The sequence below is a fragment of the Rhineura floridana genome, chromosome 1 (genome assembly GCF_030035675.1).
Source record: "Rhineura floridana isolate rRhiFlo1 chromosome 1, rRhiFlo1.hap2, whole genome shotgun sequence".
Taxonomy (NCBI): domain Eukaryota; kingdom Metazoa; phylum Chordata; class Lepidosauria; order Squamata; family Rhineuridae; genus Rhineura; species Rhineura floridana.
Window position 1 is genome coordinate 275,392,591 of NC_084480.1, and position 21,677 is coordinate 275,414,267.

General features: G+C 39.8%; 1 protein-coding gene and 1 long non-coding RNA gene across 2 annotated transcripts in view; one reads left to right on the top strand and one right to left on the bottom strand.

Annotated features, from left to right (window-relative positions):
- TPD52 (tumor protein D52) overlaps positions 1-21,677 on the bottom strand; it is a 136,999-nt gene that overhangs the window by 7,642 nt on the left and 107,680 nt on the right. The window lies entirely within an intron of this gene.
- LOC133372884 (uncharacterized) lies at positions 1,622-13,123 on the top strand. Its single transcript, XR_009759570.1, has 3 exons — positions 1,622-1,664; positions 3,588-3,644; positions 12,967-13,123. It is a non-coding gene; the product is annotated as an uncharacterized LOC133372884 (long non-coding RNA).

Sequence of the window (21,677 nt, forward strand, 5' to 3'; positions counted from 1 at the left end):
ATATTAGAAGCTCAACTGGAGTGTATACCCTGGATCAGGAAAGGTACCACCAGGGCCAAAAGGATGCCAGCATGGTTATCAAGCAGAGAAGCTATTAGAGGCAAGAAGGTTTCTTCAAAAAATGGAACTTTGACCAAATGAGGAGAATAAAAAGGAATACAACTCTGGCAAAAGAAATGCAAGACCACAATAAGGGATGCTAAAAAAAACACCCAACAACAAACAATTCTTTAAATACATTCAAAGCAAGAGACTGTGTAGGGAGATGGTTGGACCCTTGGATGACAACTGAGTCAAAGGTGTGCTAAAGCAGGACAAGGAGTTTGCATAGAAGCTGAGTGTATTTTTTGCATCTGTCTTCACAGTGGAGGATATAGGGTAGATCCCCATGCCCGAACTAACTTTTGCAGAAAGGAAGTCTGAAAAACTGAGGCAAATAGTGGTGACTAAAGATCAAGTTCTAGGCTTAATGGACAAAATAAAAACTGACAAATCACCAGGTCCCAATGGTGTTCACCCGAGAGTTCTCAAAGAACTCAAATGTGAGATTGCCGATCTTCTAACAGAAATATGTAACGTGACCCTCAGATCTGTCTCCATACCTGAGGACCGGAAAGTGGTCAATGTAACACTATTCTTTAAAAAGGCCAGTTAGCTTAACATCTGTAGTAGAAAGTATTGTTTGTCATGAACTACTCTCAGTTCAGTCCCAGGACTCAATTCCCAAACCCAGGGCAGTTGATCCTGGCAAGGCATAAACTCATGCCTCCCCTTAGTAGGGCTGAGTAAGCCAACAACAACCCTGTAAGGTAGGTAGACTGCCACCACCCCTTAACCCAGTCACCCATCCTGGACCAAGGGGAAACCCAAAGTGCCAGAAATAGACCTGCCAAGGATTCCAACAGACAAGAGTAGGCAAAATATCCAAATATATGGTAGTCCATGGTCAAATGGCCAAGGTGCTGGATTCAAAGCCAAATCCCCTCCTGCAATGAACATATACTGGTAAATAAGAAGTAGCTGTATTAAATAAAATATAAATGCACAATTACAGCAGCAAAATGCGTCCTTAAAACCCACACCCCTAGGGCTAGGTAAAATACAAAGAATTACAGCCACAAAACAAAATAACAAAACTGTCTAGCCTAGTCTATACTTGCAAAGAGGTAAACGGAAAAATAGCTTCATGGTTCCACAACTCCCTAGAGATGTATAGTCTGGATAGCGGATGGAAGATGGAACCCCACCTAGGTAGCACCAGCAACCATAGGGAGCATTGGAGAACAAAGAACTAAGGTCTGAATCCTATTCTTATGGGAAAATGCCCAGCAACAGCCAGGAATTATTAGCCAATCAGGGGGCTTTCAGATGATAAAATATTTCTGGATTTTTCACACCTAACGGTCAGTACTCCCCAACCTTCCCAGGCCAGGCAGCCTTGAATATTAGTATCCACTGAGAAGCAGGTGTTCTTGCTTGGGCTTAATTAACTAGCTTCAGCTGTGAAAACTGCAAAGTCATGCCTCTCAGACCCATCTCAGACAAGATGTCTTCCCCCACAATTCTTTGCCTCAAAGCCATTTTAGAAATCAGGCGTTCTTGACATTGTTAAAGATGAAATAACCAAGTACATAGAAGAGCAAGCCTTGCTGGTTTCTGCAAGGGTAAGTCCTATCTCAGTAACCTATTAGAGTTCTTTTGAGAGTGTCAACAAGTATAAAGATACAGGTGATCCAGTTGATATAGTGTATTTGGACTTTCAAAAAGCTTTCAACAAGGTACCCAACCAAAGACTCCTAAGCTTAGAGGTCCTCTTGTGGATCAGGATATTGATTAAGTAGCAGGGAGTAGGAATAAATGGACAGTTCTCCCAATGGAGGGCTGTAGAAAGTGGAATCCTCCAAGGATCAGTACTGGGACCCATGCTTTTTAACTTGTTCATAAATTAGAGTTAAGGGTGAGCACTGAGGTGGACAAGTTTGCTGGTGATACTAAATTGTTCAGGGTTGTTAAAACTAAAAGGGATTGCAAAGAACTCCAAAAGGACCTCTCCAAACTGAGTGAATGGGTGGTAAAATGGCAAATGCAATTCAATGTAAACAAGTGTAAAGTTATACATGTTTGAGAAAAAAATCTTAACTTCACATATATGCCCATGGGACCCAAACTGGCGGTGAATGACCAGGAATGAGACCTTGGGGTTGTAGTACATAGCTCAATGATGGTGTTGACCCAGCGCGCAGTGGCTGTGAAAAAGGCCAATTCCATGCTAGGGATCATTAGGAAAGGTATTGAAAATAAAACTGCTGATATCATAATGCTATTCTATAAATCTATGGCGTGGCCACATTTGGAATATAGTGTACATGTTTGATCACCTCACCTCAAAAAGGTGGGCTGGAAAAGGTTCAGAAAATGGCAACCCCCTGTGAAGAAAGGCTGTAGCCTTTCTGGCTTTTTATTTTAGAGAAAAGACGAGTAAGAATTGACATGATAGAAGTGTATACTATTATGCATGACATGGAGAAAGTGGACAGAGAAACATTTTTCTCCCTCTCTCATAACGTTAGAACTCGTGGACAACCAATGAAACTGAATGTTGGAAGATTTAGAACAGACAAAATAAAGTACTTCATGCAGTGCACAGTTAAACTATGGAATTCACTCCCACAAGAGGCAGTGATGGCCACCAACCTGGATGGATTTAAAAGAGGATTACATAAATTCATGGAGAAGGCTATCCACGGCTACTTGCCATGACAGCTATGCTCTGCCTCCATAGGTGGAGGCAGCATGCTTCCAAATACCAGTTGCTGAAAACTGCAGGAGGGGAGAGTGCTCTTTGCACTCAGGTCCTGCTTGAGGGCTTCCCATGGGCAACTAGTTGGCCACTGTGGAAATAGGTGCTGGACTAGATGGGACACTGGTCTGATCCAGCAGGCTCTTTTTATGACTGTATCACCTAAAGTGAAGCACGAGTGTTTGTTTTACAGTATATAGATGTCACAGTGCTTTTCAACCAGTGCAATAAACTTGTGTAATAATCACAACAAAACCTTGAAACCCAAAAGTGACCATGTACAGCTTTCCCTCTAAATGGAGAATGTCTCCATGTAAGACAAAGCATTAGTGCAGGAAAATTCAATATACGTCAAAATGAATGTTATCACAGGACTTCTGATCTCTCTGAGCAACATAGGGCAACCCAGGTAATAAATGCCAGGCATCCAACAGAAGACACTTCAGCTGGATGACCTGTGATGAGGTGGTGAATGAGAATATTTAGAGATTTTTGAAGTATTCAGGATATAACTGCTTTTAAATAAACATATAAACACTGTTTTTTTAATCTAAGGACACATTCTGGTATGGTAGAAAGGGGTGGGGTTGCAATATATATTTACATTTTATTCAAAGGTTCACAATATATCGCTAAAGCCAGCCCCCTTACCAAAGGACTGGGAAGGCAGCCGATTTAATACCATAAAAAAGAAGATCCATGTGGGATTCAGAAAATTACAGATTTGCTAATTTCATTTATTTATTCATTTATTATTTGATTTATATCCTGCCCTTCCTCCCAGCAGAAGCCCAGGGCAGCAATCTAACAGCTACACAAAGGCACATTGCTGAAAGCATTAAAGGTAATTATAGAAGAACAAGCTGTACAAAAGAGAAATCAATGTGGCTTCTGCTAAGCCTCCCTAAACTATTTTTGACTTTTATTTAAATGACCATCTTTGTGTTGTGGATCAGGCCATATTGAAAACACTCTGCATTAAATTTTGTACAATTCACCTAGGAAGAAATTCCTCTGTTCATTTCTGAATTTTCTAGAAGGTCAATCAGATGATTTCAAAATTAGATGGCTGCTGTAGACAAGTTTGGTACCTTTATATGCGCTAGCTATGAGAAAGTTACAAGAGACTTGCTTGACCTAAAACAGAATCAACTGTCAAGTGAATTTTTTAATCTAAAAGATTTGGGGAATTTTACAAAGTTCTGTAGCTTTGTCATTGTTCAGAAGAAACATAAACGAACAAGACAGAGAAAATCTTTGATGTACTAATCCCAAATCAGTGGAAGTGTTGACATTTTTAAGGAGCTAAAATTAATACAGTGCTCAGAGTATGAACATTATGCTGTCTTTTTACCTCTCTTTTTATTATAGCTTTCAACCAGTTAAGGAAAATTTAACTGAATAACGATGCCTCCTTTGATAAGCACTGAAATTTCAATGTGCACATCATCAAAATTCAGTATAGATTATTTATTTATTAGATTTATACTCCAGTAGAAGCCCAGGGCAGCAAACAAAAGCACTAAAAACACTTTAAAACATCATAAAAACAGACTTTAATATATATCACAAAACATCTTTAAAAATATATTTTTTAAAGCTTTTAAAACTTCTTTAAAAACAATCCCATATATATTGAATATATTGAAGCGTATGGTAACTAACAATTTAAGAAAGCTATTTACTGTTAGACAGAAAAGCCATCTTTAATATTTTTATTTAATTCTGCATAAAGCTAACATACCATAGCCAAAGTGACCCCAAAAAAGGTACGAACAGGTATATCTGTAACTTCTCTATGTCCTCTATTAAGATTTGAGCCATGCTGATTAATCAAGTGAAGACCATGACAAGAGATAACTAGTTCTTTCCTCCAGACTGTCTGAAAAGCAAACACATCAATGTGTAACATTAAAATGATTCTTTACTGCACATACAGTCACATTTTTGAGTACTACAAGGTTTCCATAGGTTAACTATGTTCTCTGACACTAAAGTAACATCATGCTTCTTGCGTGAACTATTAGCAATGGCTCCAAATCACATCAAAGCATAGGCCGGGGGGGCACCCCTTTGGTCTGGTGGACTGGATCCAAAACTAACCACGACCACCCTGAGCCACCTTTGGCATGTGAATGGCTCTGCACACCTGTCACTCACCTGACATATGACATCAGATGAATCTGTGTCTGCAGGAAAGCAGAGGAGGTGGCATTTAGTACCAAATACTGTCAGTAGGAATCTGCTTCAGTCAGGAGCTCCCGACAGGAATTAATCCCAGCAGTGCCTGCATTCAGAACCAAATCTAAATAGCACTGAATGCAAGCCCTGCACTGAAGGAACAATCAGGAGTGCACTCCTGCTGACACAACTTTAACCTATCACCAGAGCTTGGAAAAGTTACTTTTTTTGAACTACAACTCCCATCAGCCCCAGCCAGCATGGCGCTGGCTGGGGCTGATGGGAAATGTAGTTCAAAAAAAGTAACTTTTCCAAGCTCTGCCTATCACACAGCTGATGTCATATGACTGGTAGGTGTGACTGGTTGAAAATTTGGGCCTGAGGCTAGAGGATCCCCTTCCCTGAAATAGCTGATGAAGTCACACTCACAGCAGATCCACTGGAATCAAAGAACTTAAGAGAACTGTTTCAATTGTTCTACTCAGAGTCTGACTTGCTGTTGTTGTTGTTATGTGCCTTCAAGTCGATTACCACTTATGGCAACCCTATGAATCAGTGATCTCCAATAGCATCTGTCACAAATCATCTTATTCAGGTCTGTGGCTTCCTTTATGGAATCAATCTTGTTTGGCCTTCCTCTTTTTCTACTCCCTTCTGTTTTTCCCAGCATTATTGTCATTTCTAGTAAATCATGTCTTCTCATTATGTGTCCAAAGTATGATAACCTCAGTTTCATCATTTTAGCTTCTAGTGACAGTTATGGTTTAATTTGTTCTGACACCCAGTTATTTGTCTTTTTCACAGTCGATGGTATCTGCAAAGCTCTCCTCCAACACCACATTTCAAATGAGTTGATTTTACTTGTATCCACGTTTTTCACTGTCCAACTTTCACATCCATATAGAGATTGAGAATACCATGGTCTGAATGATCCTGACTTTAGTGTTCAGTGATGCATTTGAGGTCCTTTTCTAGTTCTCTCATAGCTGCTCTCCCCAGTCCTAGCCTTCTTCTCATTTCTTGACTATTACCTCCATTTTGATTAATGACTGTGCCAAGGTACTGATAATCCTTGATAAGTTCAATGTCATCGGGGTCAACTTTAAAGTTGCATAAATCTTCTGTTGTCACTGAAAAATGGACTGCCTTCAAGTCGATTTCGACTCATGGCAATATTATGAATAGAGTTTTCATAGTAAGTGGTATTAAGAGTTGGTTTACCATTGACTTCCTCTAGGAACTTCCTCTGTTGTCATTACTTTAATCTTTTTGATTTTCAACTGTAGTCCTCCTTTTGTGCTTTCCTCTTTAACTTTCATCAGCATTCGTTTCAAATCATTACTGGTTTCTGCTAATAGTATGGTATCGTCTGCATATATTAAATTACTGACATTTCTCCCTCCATTTTCACACCTCCTTCATCTTGGTCCAATCCTGCTTTCCTTATTATATGTTCTGTGTATAGATTGAATAGGGTGATAAAATACACCCGTCTCACACCCTTTCTGATTGGGAACCAATCGGTTCCTCCATATTCTGTCCTTACAGTAGCCTCTTGTCCAGAGTATAGGTTGCGCATCAGGACAATCAGATGCTGTGGCACGCACCTCAATTTCTTTGAAAGCATTCCATAATTTTTCATGATCTACACAGTCAAAGGCTTTGCTATAATCTATAAAGCACAGGGTGATTACCTTCTGACATTTCTTAGTCCATTCCATTATCCAACGTAGGTTTGCAATATGATCTCTGGTGCCTCCTCCCTTTCTAAATCCAGCTTGGGCATCTGGCATTTCTCGCTCCATATATGGTAGGCGCTTTTGTTGTAGAATCTTGAGCATTACTTTACTTGCATGGGATATTAAGGCAATAGTTCAAAAATTACTGCAATCCCTGGGATCCCCTTTCTTTGGAATTGGGATGTATATGGAACGCTTCCAGTCTGTGGGCAATTGTTTAGTGTTCCATATTTTTTTACATTTTTTCCCCAAACTTTGGACAGCTTTAGTCTCAGTAGCTTGTAGCTACTCTATTGGTATGCTATCTGTTCCTAATGATTTGTTTCTTCCAAGTATTTTAAGAGCAACTTTCACCTCACATTCTAAAATTTCTGGTTCATCACACAGTTCCTCCATGAATGAATCTGTCATCCTGGCATCTCTTTTATAGAGTTCTTCAGTGTATTGCTTCCATTTTCCTTTTATTTTATCTCTTTAAATTTCCCTTTAATTTCTCTAATCTTTTGGAATAGGGCTCTTGTTCTTCCTTTTGTGTTGTCTTCTATTTCTATACAATAACTATTGTAATAGTTCTCTTTGTCCCTACGTACTAGTCGCTGTATTTTTGCACTTAGGGTTCTGACAGTGTTTCTGTCTCCATTTGCTTTTGCTGTCCTTCTCTCTTTAATCATTTTAAGAGTTTCTTCAGCCATCCACTGAGGTCTTTGTCTCTTTTTAACTAGAGCTATTGACTTTTTGCATTCTTCCCTGATAATATATCTGACTTCACTCCATAGTTCTTCTGGTTCTTGGTCAACTAAGTTTAAAGCCTCAAACCTGTTCCTTATTTGATCTTTATATTCTTCTGTGATGTTATTTAAATTGTATTTTGACATTATGATTGCTTTGTTGTTCTTTAGCTTTACGCTGATTTTTTATATGACAAGTTCATGATCTGTACCACAATCTGCTCCTGCTCTTGTTTTCGCAGAAAGTATGGAACTTCTCCAACTTCTGCTACCAATTATATAATCAATTTGATTCCTCTATTGACCATTTGGTGATGTCCACGTGTACACGCGTCTTTTTGGTTGCTCAAAAGAGGTGTTTGCAAGAAACAAATTATTGGCTTCACAGAATTCAATAAGTCTTTCTCCTGTTTCATTTCTATAAGCCCCATTTCCCCACAATTCCTAGTTCTTCTCTGTTCCCTACTTTTCCATTCCAGTCCCCCATGATTATCAGCACATCTTGTTTTGGTGTGTGATCAATTTCTTCCTATACTTATGCGTAAAATTTCTCCAATTCCTCTTCTTCTGTGTTTGCGTTTGGAGCGTAGACTTGGATGATGGTTACGTTAACAGGTTTCCCGTTTAATCTCATTGATATCACTTGCTCAGCCCTTGTGTTGTAGTTCCTAATTGCTTTTGCTACATCACTTCTCACTATTGAAGCAAGCCCGTTTCTTCTTAATTTCTCGTTTCCTGCATAAAATATTTTGTAGTTGCCTGATTGAGAATGTCCCATTCCTGTCCATTTTAATTCACTCACGCCAAATACTGTAATGTTGATACATTTCATTTCTTGCTTGACAATTTCTAACTTCCCCTGGTTCATGCTTCTCACATTCCATGTTTCTATTGTGTGCATCTTTGATGCCCCTATAGTGTTTGTACAATATTTACGGTAAGTGTCAGTTTGGTAAGTTAAATATGGTAAGTAGAGTGAGTTGGGAAGGGGGAGTACATGTGATGGAATGTTGAGGAATGCTGTATTGTGACTGGCTGTGCGTCTGCACAGCTGAGCGTATATATGTGAGAATGACAGTTGGTCTAGACTAAAGGGACAGTTGGGAGACAGACAGTTGAAGAGGGGGGATGTGTTTTTAGGCGGGTAGTGAGGCAGATTTTAGGGCTAACGTATGTGAAGTAAAAGTAACTAAGAAATTGAAGAACGTTTATATGTAACCACACGCATGACAACTGAACTTAAAGTAATCCTGTTTATTCCCTGTGTTATTCAATAAATCTCTCTGGTTTAACAACACGCCTGATCCTTGGCTGGATACATACGGTGGAGAAGGGTGGGCACAGCAAATATCAGAGAGGAAACAGTATCTATGGTGGCAGTGGTGAACGATTAGTGTAACAGCAGCAGGAATCCAAGGCAACCCAGGGCTGTAGACTTTAAAGACAGAAGGTTACAGAGAGGTTGTGGCCTGAAAGTGTACCTAGACACTTAAGAGCAGTCTGCTAAAGGAGGAGACTAAGGCAGAATCTCAGGGCAGCATTGCGTTACAGTGTGTCAGGTAGTGGCACCTAGTGGTGGGATCAAGAAAGATCTGAGCTGGGCACAGTGTGAGAGAGGTGGTTGGCCAGGTGATGGTCTGACAGCGTCATACAACTCCGGACTCTCCTTTCACATCTGTGCACATCAGCCTCTGGGCTTCCTTTCGGCTTTGACCTAGCTGCGTCATTAGTCACAGCGCTACTCATACTTGTCCTTTGTTCTTCCCCAGTAGCTCGCTGAGTGCCTTCTGACCTGGGGGTCTCATCTTCCAGCACTATCTCAGGTTGCATTTGGATACTCTGTTCATAGGGTTTTTGTGGTAAGAGGTATTCAGAGGTGGTTTACCACTGCCTTCCTCTGAGTTTGGATGCATCTTAGTCTGGTGTCTCAGCTTTGACCATTCCCGCCTTGGGTGCCCCTGCTAGGAGACTAGCCTCTTGGTCTAGACTCGTGACGGCATTGCTCTCAGCTTCTTCAACACTCTCAAATCCCCTCACCATGTCAAGGTATGCATGCTAGAGCGGGCAGAGTCTGACTAATGTTGGATATCACCCAAACAGAATAAAACAACAATTTCTTAAGAAATAAGTAAATAAAGCATTCTAAGCAGAAAGCTCTTTTTATACAAAGCTATACAGTAGGGCCCCGCTCATACGGCGGGTTCCGTTCCAGACCGCCGCTGTAAAGCGAAATCCGCTGTAAAGCGGAACGCATTGACTAACATTGACCAAAATGGCGCCCGACAAACACCATAAAACTGGAACAAGCGCCATAGGAGCGGGGCCTTTCTGCAATTGACAACCGCTGTATCGGTGGAATGCTGTAAAGCGGAGCGCCCTACTGTATCACTGTTTCTGAACATGAATCTGAATAGTGGTGTTGCTGTTCATTGAAAAAGTTTGCGTACTCTAGTACGCTCTATCTAGAGGGTTTTTTTGGGGGGGTATTGCTTTACTCTATTTTTCCTTTTTGAAGCATATCCTCCTCCCTTTGTGACATATATACATTTCCTTTCAAATCAAAGATGAAATCTGTAACCTTTTCATTATCCCACAATGCAGAAGTATTTGACAACTGAAACTCAGAAAAGGTAACTCCTGTCACCACAAAACTTGTACCACATATTATTATGTCATAATAAAGCAGTTAATGCCAGTCACCTTTCAAGGAGATTTTACAGAATTTAATCACCTGAGATGAAATGTCATCTTAAAAGGACAGTGACAGGAGATAACTGGTTCTTTCCTCCAGACTGTCTGAAGAACAAACACATCTATGAATAACATCAAAATAACCCTGCCCTGCCCTCCCAGCCATATGGTTTGCATACTTCTTGGACACCTCTTGTCAAGCATCAGCAGAGAGAAAGTACCAAACAAGCACACAACAACAACAGCATTTAAATACCATAATAGTCAGCTCATGTCAGGACATCTTTTTGTACCCATTATTAGCTTCTGGTTCTGGAGAGTGCAGCTGCAAAGTGCCAAAAAGTTATGTGCTGAATCTACCATAATTCTTCCCACAGCAGCCAGTGTACACAAGCAAATACACTATAACAGCCTTTCCCAACCTTTGGGTCCCCAGATGTTGCTGGACTACAACTCCCACCATTCCTGATCATTGGGCCAGAGAGTTTGTCCAACTAGGGCTGATGGGATTTGTAGTCCAACAACATCTGGGGACTCAAAAGTTGTCAATGTGTGCACAATGTGTATAACAATGCATGCACCTTTCCCAGTGTAAATTCTGTGAAATTGGAAAATATTTCACTGTACCCAATAGCATGCTTACTGTCTATGTAACAAGAATATTGTAGGAAATCTATCAAATCCCCACATAGCCATGAAGCTCACTGGGTAACCTTGGGCCAGTCACTGCCTCTCAGCCACAGAGGGAGACAATTGTAAACCCCATCTGAATACCGCTTACCATGAAAACCCTATTCACAGGGTTGCCATAAGTCGAGATCAACTTGAAGGCAGTCCATTTCCATTTCCCACTGTGAATATGGAATATTCCAGCTGGATGGGGAAAAACAGCCCCCTGCTTTGATAGTTTATTTGTATTGTTTTAAAACTATTTTAGTTGTTTATTGTATGGTTGTAAATTATATGAAAGGTGGTTTATAAATTAATAAATAATAAATAAAACACAACTTCACAATGAGCTTGTAAGGAGAAGAGAGGTCAAAGCACCATTTTAGGGATGCTTTAAAATTTCATGGACAGTTTTCTTTTTAATGTAACTAGCTATTAATTAACCAGTTGAGTATAGGGTCTGTTCATGAAAGTCCCATTTTGAGGGAGCATAAAAATTACTGCAATAGTTTGCACCTTGAAAAGAAAAAGAATCACATGCTGTGTGAGGTACAGAAATAACAAGAGGAGTCTGTTTTCCGCAGTGTGAGTCAAGGCTGCGGCCAAGCTGAAATTTCAGCAAATGGGTCTGTTCCTAAACATCTCTCGCACTTGAATTTCAACAGAATTAGGTCTCGTACAGGAAGCACAGTGATGGCAGGGGCTCTCACCAATTATATGCCTCAGCTTCCTTTGGTCATGCAAGCTCAGATCTATGTTGGTGCTCCCAAAGGCTCAGGTTGCAACAGAATACATTCCTGATATAGCAGGATGGACTACTGGGAACATACGACAACTGTCTGCCACCATGTGTATTAGTTTCCTATTGTCTTTTCTTCGAGGTTCAAATCAAGAGCTACTTTGGACTCATACAGCCCAAAATTGCTGGAGTCCAAACACATAAGACAGCAAATTCCTCTATTAAGCCAGGATTCTTGCCACCTGAACCACAACTGTGAAACTCACAAACAAACAAAAGCCAAAGCCTGAACACTGTTGGAGCCTTTCTATTTCAACCAGTCTGCGTCTGTGTTGGAATTGCTTTTTAATATGTTCTTAAACCTTCTTTTTTAAAATGTTTTTAATCTTAGATGTTTTGAAAGCTTTTTTTAAAGAAACATTTTAAAGACGTTTTATTTTAATGTGTTTTAAAGTTTGTTTTTATGATGTTTTAAAGTTTTTGGTGCTTTTGTTTGCTGCCCTGGGCTCCTACTGGGAGGAAGGGTGGGATATAAATAAAATAATTAATAAATAAACTATTTTTCAGTTGAACAAGGGATGAATCCAGCAGGCTGGCAGTTTCAACATCAACATTTGGTGTTGCTTTTTACCCTGGATTTGAAATTGAAACTAGAGGTCCTATCCAATGTTGAAAGTGCAGGAGGAAACTTATGCAAGCAATCTTTACCTTCCCCTCATCCCCACCCCATATATTTCAAAAAAAGCCTCCTAAAGGTCTGGGGGCCTAATTAACATTGTGGGCTGCGTCTCGCAGAGCTGCGGTCGTGATAAGGGATTGCCTAAAATCTGGTAGAAGAATCTTGCACTACTCACATAAAGTTCCAGTTTCCCCTCCCACTACAGTCCTATAAGACATGACCCACAATGCTTGAATAGGTCCTCCAACCTTCTGATGAGGTATTTCAGGGGTACAAGTAGCTGCAGTGGAGAAAGATTGGTTGTGCAAACTGTCTTCCACTCCAGGAATGTTGGATATACCCCAAGACGTTTTGTACTTGTTTTCTAATTTTGTGGATACTTACACCAAGCCTCTGGGAAAAGGTAACCTATATAGTTGCAAAGATAGATGTTTGTTGTGTGGTTCATTTTATTATTTTTCAAGAAGAGATTCTATTCCATCTTTAGGGTCAAACCCCTATAATTTATGTTGTTAAATCTTGAACGTACAGACGCGACAGTGATACCTAGAATTGAAACAAGCCACATGACTATCCAAACTACGTGAAGCATACCTCATAAGACTGTCTGCTAGAGAGTATGTTATTAGCCAGGCTTGGCTGAAACAATTCACTGCCCACAAAACTACTTTAAATGTACTGTCTCCATTGGAGAGGAAAAAGTCAGAAAACTAAAACAATACATTATGCTACATTCCCAGGTCTGCAGCAGTTCCCACCACAGGCAACACTTTGTCTTCAACAAAGAGACTCACATTCTACGCCTGCAAAAATCCCTATACTGGCTAATACTGTAAGAATGCCAAAAGGAACATCTGTGTGCTCAGAACTATACAAACCCAGCTTTAAATAAAAAACTCCACACACAATGGCTTATGTGATTGCTTGGTTAGGAAGTATTCCTTCAATCTCTTCCCATATCCTTCAGAGTATTTTAGAATTTTAACCAAACACATTTTGTATTCTCAATATTCAGTGAGCTTCATTATGTTTATCTTCTACTTCCAAAGTTAATCTGCATTTCTTTTTATAATAAATTGCAGAAGTTAAGCCAAACTCATCACTGAATAGCAGCAGTACCAGGGAGAAGGGGTGGGGTTTAATCACAGAATAAAACTGTATGAGATTACTGTAAATCCTAGGGATAACATATACTGTACTACAGACAATGATGATATCCATCAGTAGATTTTTAAACACATTTAATGGGGGAAATGCTGCAATCCCACATGAGGTGCAAGTTGTCACGATTTTAACAAGACTCACAAACATACATATGCACACAATGAGCTGGAGCTTAAAGGCAAAGACTTCCAAAACTGTGTAACGTGGGTTTTTTTAATGGTTTAGGGATAACACATACTGGACAGGTATGAGGAATTCAAGTAAATGTACTTTTGTTTTTTGCTTTGCTTTGTGGTTTTTTTCTAGTATGCTGTATTTTATCATTTTTGTCAGCTGCGTTGGTGGGTCTTTGCAACTGAAAGGCTCAGTAAAATTATGTTAGTTAACAAACAGAGCCAGAATCAGAAATTGTTCCTGAATGCTCCCAGTGTCCCACTTAATTAATAAATGAATATATTTAAAGCTTTATTAGTTCCAAGATCTTGTAACAAATATACTACAAATTTTGGCAAGCATATTCATGGGTATTAAATGAGTAAAACATGGATGAAAATGGGGAGAAACAATTAAGAAGAGCACGTCAGGAGGTGTAGCACATTAAAGGCTATTTTAGTTAACTTAAATGAATAAAAAAACAAATTATGATTACACAGATATGAAGTATGCTTGCAATACATGCAGTATGCTTGTATTCATTATATTTCAAACAAGGCAAAACTATATTTTGCAGTTGAAAAAACTTATTTATGCCACATGAAATATTGTGCACTGATAAGGAATTCTACTTTTTAAGCTTATTTCATACAGGTGGGGTTTTTTTGTTATTTTTTTGTTGGTATTATATGTAACTGAAATGCCCCATAACCATTTTTCATATATTCTTTTTTTTTTTAAGATTTATTTGTATCCACGTAGACTTACTGTTTGAATAAATAATTAAAACTATGTTATTTAGGTTAAATCTGAGCAATTTCATCTGGGAACTGTTGGCAACCACAAGGGGTGTTCTATCATCCATCGTCTCCCATAAACTTATATTACAGCAGATCTTCTGTGGATATTAGTCTGATACCAAACCTATATTTTCACCTCATCATCACAGTTTCAAAAGTTCCCATTATAAAGTCCTTCAGGTGTGTGTTCTTGCCATTGAGGAATATGTAGCTGTTTTATAGAGCTTGGCTATGGGCCACGATTATGCGTACACTCTAGAATGGAAGTAGAAGCATCATGGTAAGTATAGCATTCAGTGCATAAACTGATGTTTATGTAGACAAAGTAAATTAATTTAAATTTACACTCATGCAGATAATACTGGGCATGATTAGTTAAATTAAGATACTTGCAAAAATAAATGATATATGGTTTGAATCAAGCATAAAGTACCTTAAAATCACTTGAGAGTGTGCTAGGAATGTTGCATATTCTATTTATTATAGCACCACCTATAGGCCATGAATAGCTTTTGCTCTTTGCCTTGTTCTCAAATGCAGCATGTTGAGATCCCAGGCAGTGTGGATTCAACTAGCTCCGCTAGCCAGACTATAACTAAGGCTGCAATCCAATATATGTCTACTCAAAAGTAAGCTCCACTGGGTTAAATGGGACTTACTCCCAGGTTAGTGTGTACTGGCCTGCAGCCTTAGAGATTATTCCACAAGAAGGGACAACAAAAGGAGGTATTAGGAGATAACAGGTCTTCTTCACTATCTTTGTTCTCCAGAGTCTCTTGCTCTTCAGCTTGCTAACAAGTTTCTCCCCTTCTAGAATCTTAAAAGTGTTGTGGGTATCATCTGCGTATGGGACAAAATTTGCTAGTTCAAGCAGAAATGGGTTTTCCTGGATGTAATGTTGCAACTTTGTAAGGAGGACCAAAGACAGAGCTACAATCTTGCAAAAAAAAAGAGGTGTTGTTGAGGCAGACATCTGGGACTTAAATATGTGTTTCCTGAATGTGATTGTACATTGGCTGCATTTGCACATGACTCTCAGCCACAGTTTGTTTCAACTGTGGTTTGTTCAAGAAACCACAAGTCGTCTCATGTGGTTTGTTTCTCCAAAGCTTGGTTTGTTTTCTAGCTGCTCTTACCTCTGTAGGTTAGCAAGTGTCTTGGGTGGGATGGCCCTAAAACCCAATGGCTGTTAGATTCTGATACAACACCAAACAAAAATTACACAACCCTTGGTTTGTAAGCCAACAACAAACCATGCCTTCACATTGTGATTTGTTTGGTTAATCTGCTCAGCTGGGTTTGGACATTCCAACAAAAACACACTTTGGCTAAACAAACCAATACTTAGCTTTGTATGTGAGCCAGGCCAATTAATTCATTCCTTTATTAAAAAAAATTTGTGCTGCACTTCAGTTTGAAATGTTCCGGTTCATAACCTCATTTAAACACAACAAATAAAACATGCAAACAATAATTAATGCCAATATCAAACATTAAAAACAGCCAGCAGAGATAAAACGTCAGCAATTTAAAAGGCCGGGGAAAACAAACTTTTACCTGCAACCTAAAAGACAGCAAGCAGTATAGACACTTAGGAGAGGCTCTGGAAAGACTACTCCACAAGTGTGGCACCACAACTGAGAAAGTGCGTGCTCTCGCTCTCTGCCTATATAACTCCTCCCCTGGTGAGGGTATCCAGAGAAAAGCCTCAGACACTGATCTGAATACCTGAGCAAGTTGACAGTCCCTCAGGTATCATACCGCCTATTAGTTTTTTGGCTCTAGCATAAGGTTTTTCTCCTAGAGTAGCCTTTCCCAACCTTTGGGTCCCCAGATGTTGCTTGACTACAGTTCTCATCATTCCTGACTATTGACCATGCTGGCTGGAGCTGATGGGAGTTGTAGTCTCCTGGTCACCGAGGCATTTGATGGCTGAAACATACTTTCCCAGAAACCTTGAATTGTTAGGCTATACGACTGTTTGAAAATGTCTTTATTCTTACTTGTTTTAAAATGTTTTAAATAGGTTTGTTTTGTTTTGTTTTCAATTGTATTGCTTTATTACTTTGTTGTTCGGAGTACTTTAGGAGGAAGGGTGGGACATGAAATAAATCAATCTACAGAGATCTTACCAAGAGCATAATGGGCTTACACCTTTCTTGTGGTATACATTTCTGACAAAATAAGGTGATATTAAGTTTATTCATTTGGTCAAGGGTTTAAAATACAAACTAGAAACTACAAATAGAATAAGTCTAAATATCAGTGAAACAATCACAGCAGCTTTTATGATCTCTGCTCTTACCAGTCAGGAAAAGCAAAACAATTAGTGTGTACTACATTTATCCTTTCTGTCAAAAAGAAAGTCAATCTTTTGACTAACAGGCCAGTAAAGAACCCTATTAAAATAAGGGAAAGTAACTGATTTCTAAGTGTTGCATAAAACAGGTTCTCAAACAAAAAATAAGCAGTTCTTCTATAGCTGTGTTCCTACAGATACAAATGTCCACATGCCATTTTAAAAACAGCAACCTACCAGAACCTGTGATCTTATGATACTAAAGCCTTTTATTTTATTTTTCAGATCTGACAGGTATTCTGTTCTCTTGTGACATATAAAGCATTTGACTTCCTTACCCCTTACATACCTAGTAGGCAGTCTGCAGAAGAGTCTTTCCTTAAAAGTTCCTAAAATATCAAATGCCCACTCCACAGCAACTTGGAGCATGGCTTTCAGTGTGGCTTTCCCTGTATTGTAGAAAAGCATAACTGTTGAGTTTCAACCAGGTACCCAGGAACAAATTTATTTATTTATTTATTATTTGATTTATATCCTGCCCTTCCTCCCAGCAGGAGCCCAGGGCGGCAAACAGAAGCGCTAAAAACACTTTAAAACATCATAAAAACAGACCTTAAAATACATTAAAACAAAACAATGTTAAAAACATTTTTTTAAAAAGCTTTAAAAACATCTTTTCAAAAAGGGTTAAAACATTATTAAAAAACACATATTAACAAGCGATTCTAACAAAGAAGCAAACTGGGATAAGGTCTCAACTTAAAAGCCTTGTTGAAAAAGGAAAGTCTTCAAAAGGCGCCGAAAAGATAGCAGAGATGGTGCCTGCCTAATATTCAAAGGGAGGGAATTCCACAGGGTAGGTTCCCCCACACTAAAGGTCCGTTTCCTATATTATGCACAATGAACCTCCTGATAAGATGGTATCTGCAGGAGGCCCTCACCTGCAGAGCACAGTGATCGACTGGGTATATAAGGGGTAAGATGGTCTTTCAGGTATCCTGATCCCAAGCTGTATAGGGCTTTGTACACCAAAACTAGAACCCTGAATTTGGTCCGGTAGCAAATGGGCAGCCAGTGCAATTCTTTCAGCAGCAGGGTGACATGTTGGTGATACCCTGCCCCAGGGAGCAGTCTCGCTGCCGCATTTTGCACCAGCTGCAGCTTCTGGACCAACCTCAAGGGCAGCCCCACATAGAGCGCATGACAGTAATCCAGCCTAGAGGTTACCAGTGTGTGGACAACAGTGGTCAGGCTATCCCAGTCCAGAAACAGCCGCAGCTGTTTTATCAGCCAACTCTGGTAAAAGGCACTCCTAGCCATGGAGGTCACGCAACAAAGATGGATCCAGGAGCACCCCCAGACAACAGACCTGCTCTTTCATAGGGAGTACAACCCCATCCAAAGCAGGCAACTGACCAATTATCTAAACTCGGGAACCACCAACCCATGGTGCCTCCGTCTTGCTAGGATTCAGACTCAGTTTATTGGCCTTCATCCAACCCACCACCGAGTCCAGGCAGCGGTCCAACTGAAGACATCCTTGTTTAAGCATGCTTTTCAAGCTGGATAAAGCAAGTTTAGCTCTCTGCTTTGGGCATTTGCATAGTTTTTAAGCCTACTTTTAGGGATTTTTTGGTTTTGTTTTAGACCTATTATTAGTTGTTTTTATTAGAAAATCACCTTGAAATTCATATCAAAGGCAATTTATAAATTAAAATAGTAATAATAATAACAGGTTGTATCCAATGAAGCCATCCAGTTAGTGCAATGATTTCTACCTGCACAATGGCACTTTCTCTCCTTCTCCTCTCACTCCCCATCTGTTCTGGGGGTTCCCCCAATCCTCCAAAACAGATTTGGGAGGGATATGGGGCAAGGAAGTCTTCTTGTGCGGATGGAAATCCTTGCACTAATAGGACAATTTCTTTGGATACAACCCAATAAAAATAATTTGTACAAATGGAAGAGTCAACATCTAGATAATTGTACTGTGATTAAGACCTATTTCTCATGGAAGTGGTAAACCAATGTCTGGGCTGTCCCACTTGGCTCACATGGTGGACTGTTCTTCCACACCATATATTCTATCCATATAAAAACTAGATCTCAAGCTCTTCCGTCTACGTCTAGCCTTCTCTATGACATCCAAGTTTTCTATGTTTGGGGTATGTAGTGGATACCATGCTAAACCATGATTTCAAGTTGGCTTCTTTCAAACAAACCATGATCAGCATTATCCAGTCTGTTGATTTGGGTAGCACATAAGCTATGATTAAGCAAAAAAGAAAAAAGAAACAGAGTTGAAAGCTTTTCAAACTCCTGTTGCCATGCTGGAAGAATTATAGGGAGGGGGGAGCATACAAGTCTGAGGCTTGCTCCTCCTCTTTGTTAGAAACTGCTGGATGGCTGCCCCATGTGCTGAATCGCTGTACTGCAGGCAGCAGCCTTCTCAGTAAATAACCTTTAGACTGACTCCACCCACCCAGGCTGACCACTGGATCTTTCTGAGCAGGAAGGAGTATAAAGGGCTTCTGTTTCCAGCAAAACCTTGCTCGAGCAACAGATCTGAGCTGTGGCGTGTATTGGTCTTTTGCCCTGATTTCTAGCATATTCCTTGACCCTGCCTTCAGATATTTCCTGCAGTCCTAATCTCTGATTTGTTCTTTAACCCTGCCTCCTCATTTGTCCTTTGGCCCTGACATTTGGCTTGTCTTGCAGCCCATGGCCCAGCCCTGATGCTTGTTCATGTCACATTAAAATTTGGAGCATTCCATCATGCAAGTCCCAGTCTGCAGGATTTAAGAAGTATTGCAGAACAGCTCAGACACAGGTCTACTACATCAATGAGAACTGGGCCTAAGGCAAACTAAATTTCAAGATCTTGTGTTCTCTTAAAGAGAAAACTAAGCTGACCCTGCTAGAGAAAGATGAATTCATTTAAAAATGAATTAAAAAGACGATTAAGTCATGACTTTTCAAATGGCTGGTCTCTTTTCAATGGGTGATACTACACTCCAGGTCCTTCAAATTTCTAAGACTGATAACACACTGCCAAGAACAAGCAGGAAGAAAACTTCCTTCAGTGGGCCAGGATTATCAGCCATTTATAGTGGGGTACATTAAGACACGCTACACAAATCCTATACCCCAAGGGAAGCAAGATTAATTGAACCTCAGTATGTCTGTTTTATTTGCCATCTCAGAAGGTGCTTGAAGCTTTCCCACAATATCAAGTTGCCTCTGTGTGTGTGTGTGTGTGTGTGCGCACGCCAAACACCTTACAGATAATTCATTTCACTTTCAATCACTTTTTCAAACAAACTTTCCGAAACAAAAGCATTTATCTACATTTAAGCAGCAGGTGAAATTCTAGCACACTTCTGAATAAAAAGAACAGAGAGGCTTTACTGTTCAACAAAAGATTTGAGAAAAGTATTGGCAGTACCAGCTATCTAGAAATGCCCTTGGGGTAAAGAATTATTCAGAAAGTTTTCTCACACTCAGACAAAAGGGGAAAAGGAGTGCATATAAAGTACATCTCTATCCACTGATGTACTTGGCCATCCAATCCCTTGTTAAAACACTTCTAGGCACCTAAATAATGTTAACAGGAGATGTCTGATTTAGAAACCCAAGCAGGAAAATAGATATTAACTGCAGATGAGGTGATTTATTGTTTTTTAAAATATCTGTTCATTAAGATCACAATTTTAACAGCATTTAATTATGAAGGTTTTTTAAAAAATTATTATAAACTTATACAAATACAAAAGACATATCAACATATCAACAATCAATTTAAAAAGCTACTATTTCATGAATTCCAAATCTATGTCAGACGTAAAACACTCTTAATTAAGTATTCAGCTTCCAACTGCAAATCATCTCTTGCTATTTCACTGCCATTTTTTTTCCAATGCTGTCAATTTTACTACCTTTAATTGTTCTGGTATCATATTTAATAATTCTCTTTTGTTGTTTTGTTTGGATGTCCAGCCTGTCCTGGATGGGGTTGCACTCCCCCTGAAGGAGCAGGTTTGTAGCTTGGGGGATGTCCTAGAACCATCTCTGTCACTTGAGGCTCAGGTAGCCTCGGTGGCACGGAGTGCCTTCTACCAACTTTGGTTGGTGGCCCAGCTACCCCCTTATCTGGACAGGGATAACCTGGCTTCAGTTGTCCATGCTCTGGTAACCTCCAAGTTAGATTACTGCAATGCGCTCTACGTAGGGCTGCCTTTGAAGACGGTTCGGAAACTGCAGCTTGTGCAAAATGCAGTGGCCAGATTGGTAATAGGGACCAGACGGTCCAAACATATAAAACCGATTCTGGCCCGCTTGCATTGGCTGCCTGTATGTTTCCAAGCTCGATTCAATGTGCTGGTTTTAACCTATAAAGCCTTACACGACTTGGGACCACAATACCTTATGGAACGCCTCTCCCGATACGAACCCACCCGTACACTACGTTCAACATCTAAGGAACTCCTCCAGGTGCCTACTCTGAGGGAAGCTCGGAGGGTGGCAACAAGGGAGAAGGCCTTCTCAGTGGTGGCCCCCAAATTATGGAATGATTTTCCTGATGAGGTGCACCTGGCGCCATCACTGTAATCTTTTCGGCGCCAGGTCAAGACTTTCCTCTTCTCCCAGGCATTTTAGCATGTGTTTTTAAATTGTTTTAAATTGTTTTCTAAAAGATGTGTTTTAAATTTGTATATTTGTTTTTAATGTTTTTAGTTACTGTAAACCGCCCAGAGAGCTTCGGCTATGGGGCGGTATACAAATACAATAAATAAATAAACAATACCTTCCAATACATAGCAAAAAGAGTTCTGGTGGTTGTTGATAAATGTCATAATTATTCTTAAGATAACTTGTAGCAAATATGCCTTATATTAGGTAGCAGGCAGATTATGATCAGGTGTCTGGAAGCGGTTTTGGGATGGATGAGGGTAAACAATTGGAGGCTAAATTCAGATAAGATGGAGGTACTGTACTGTGTGGGGAAACCTACTGATATGGATGGAAGTACATAATT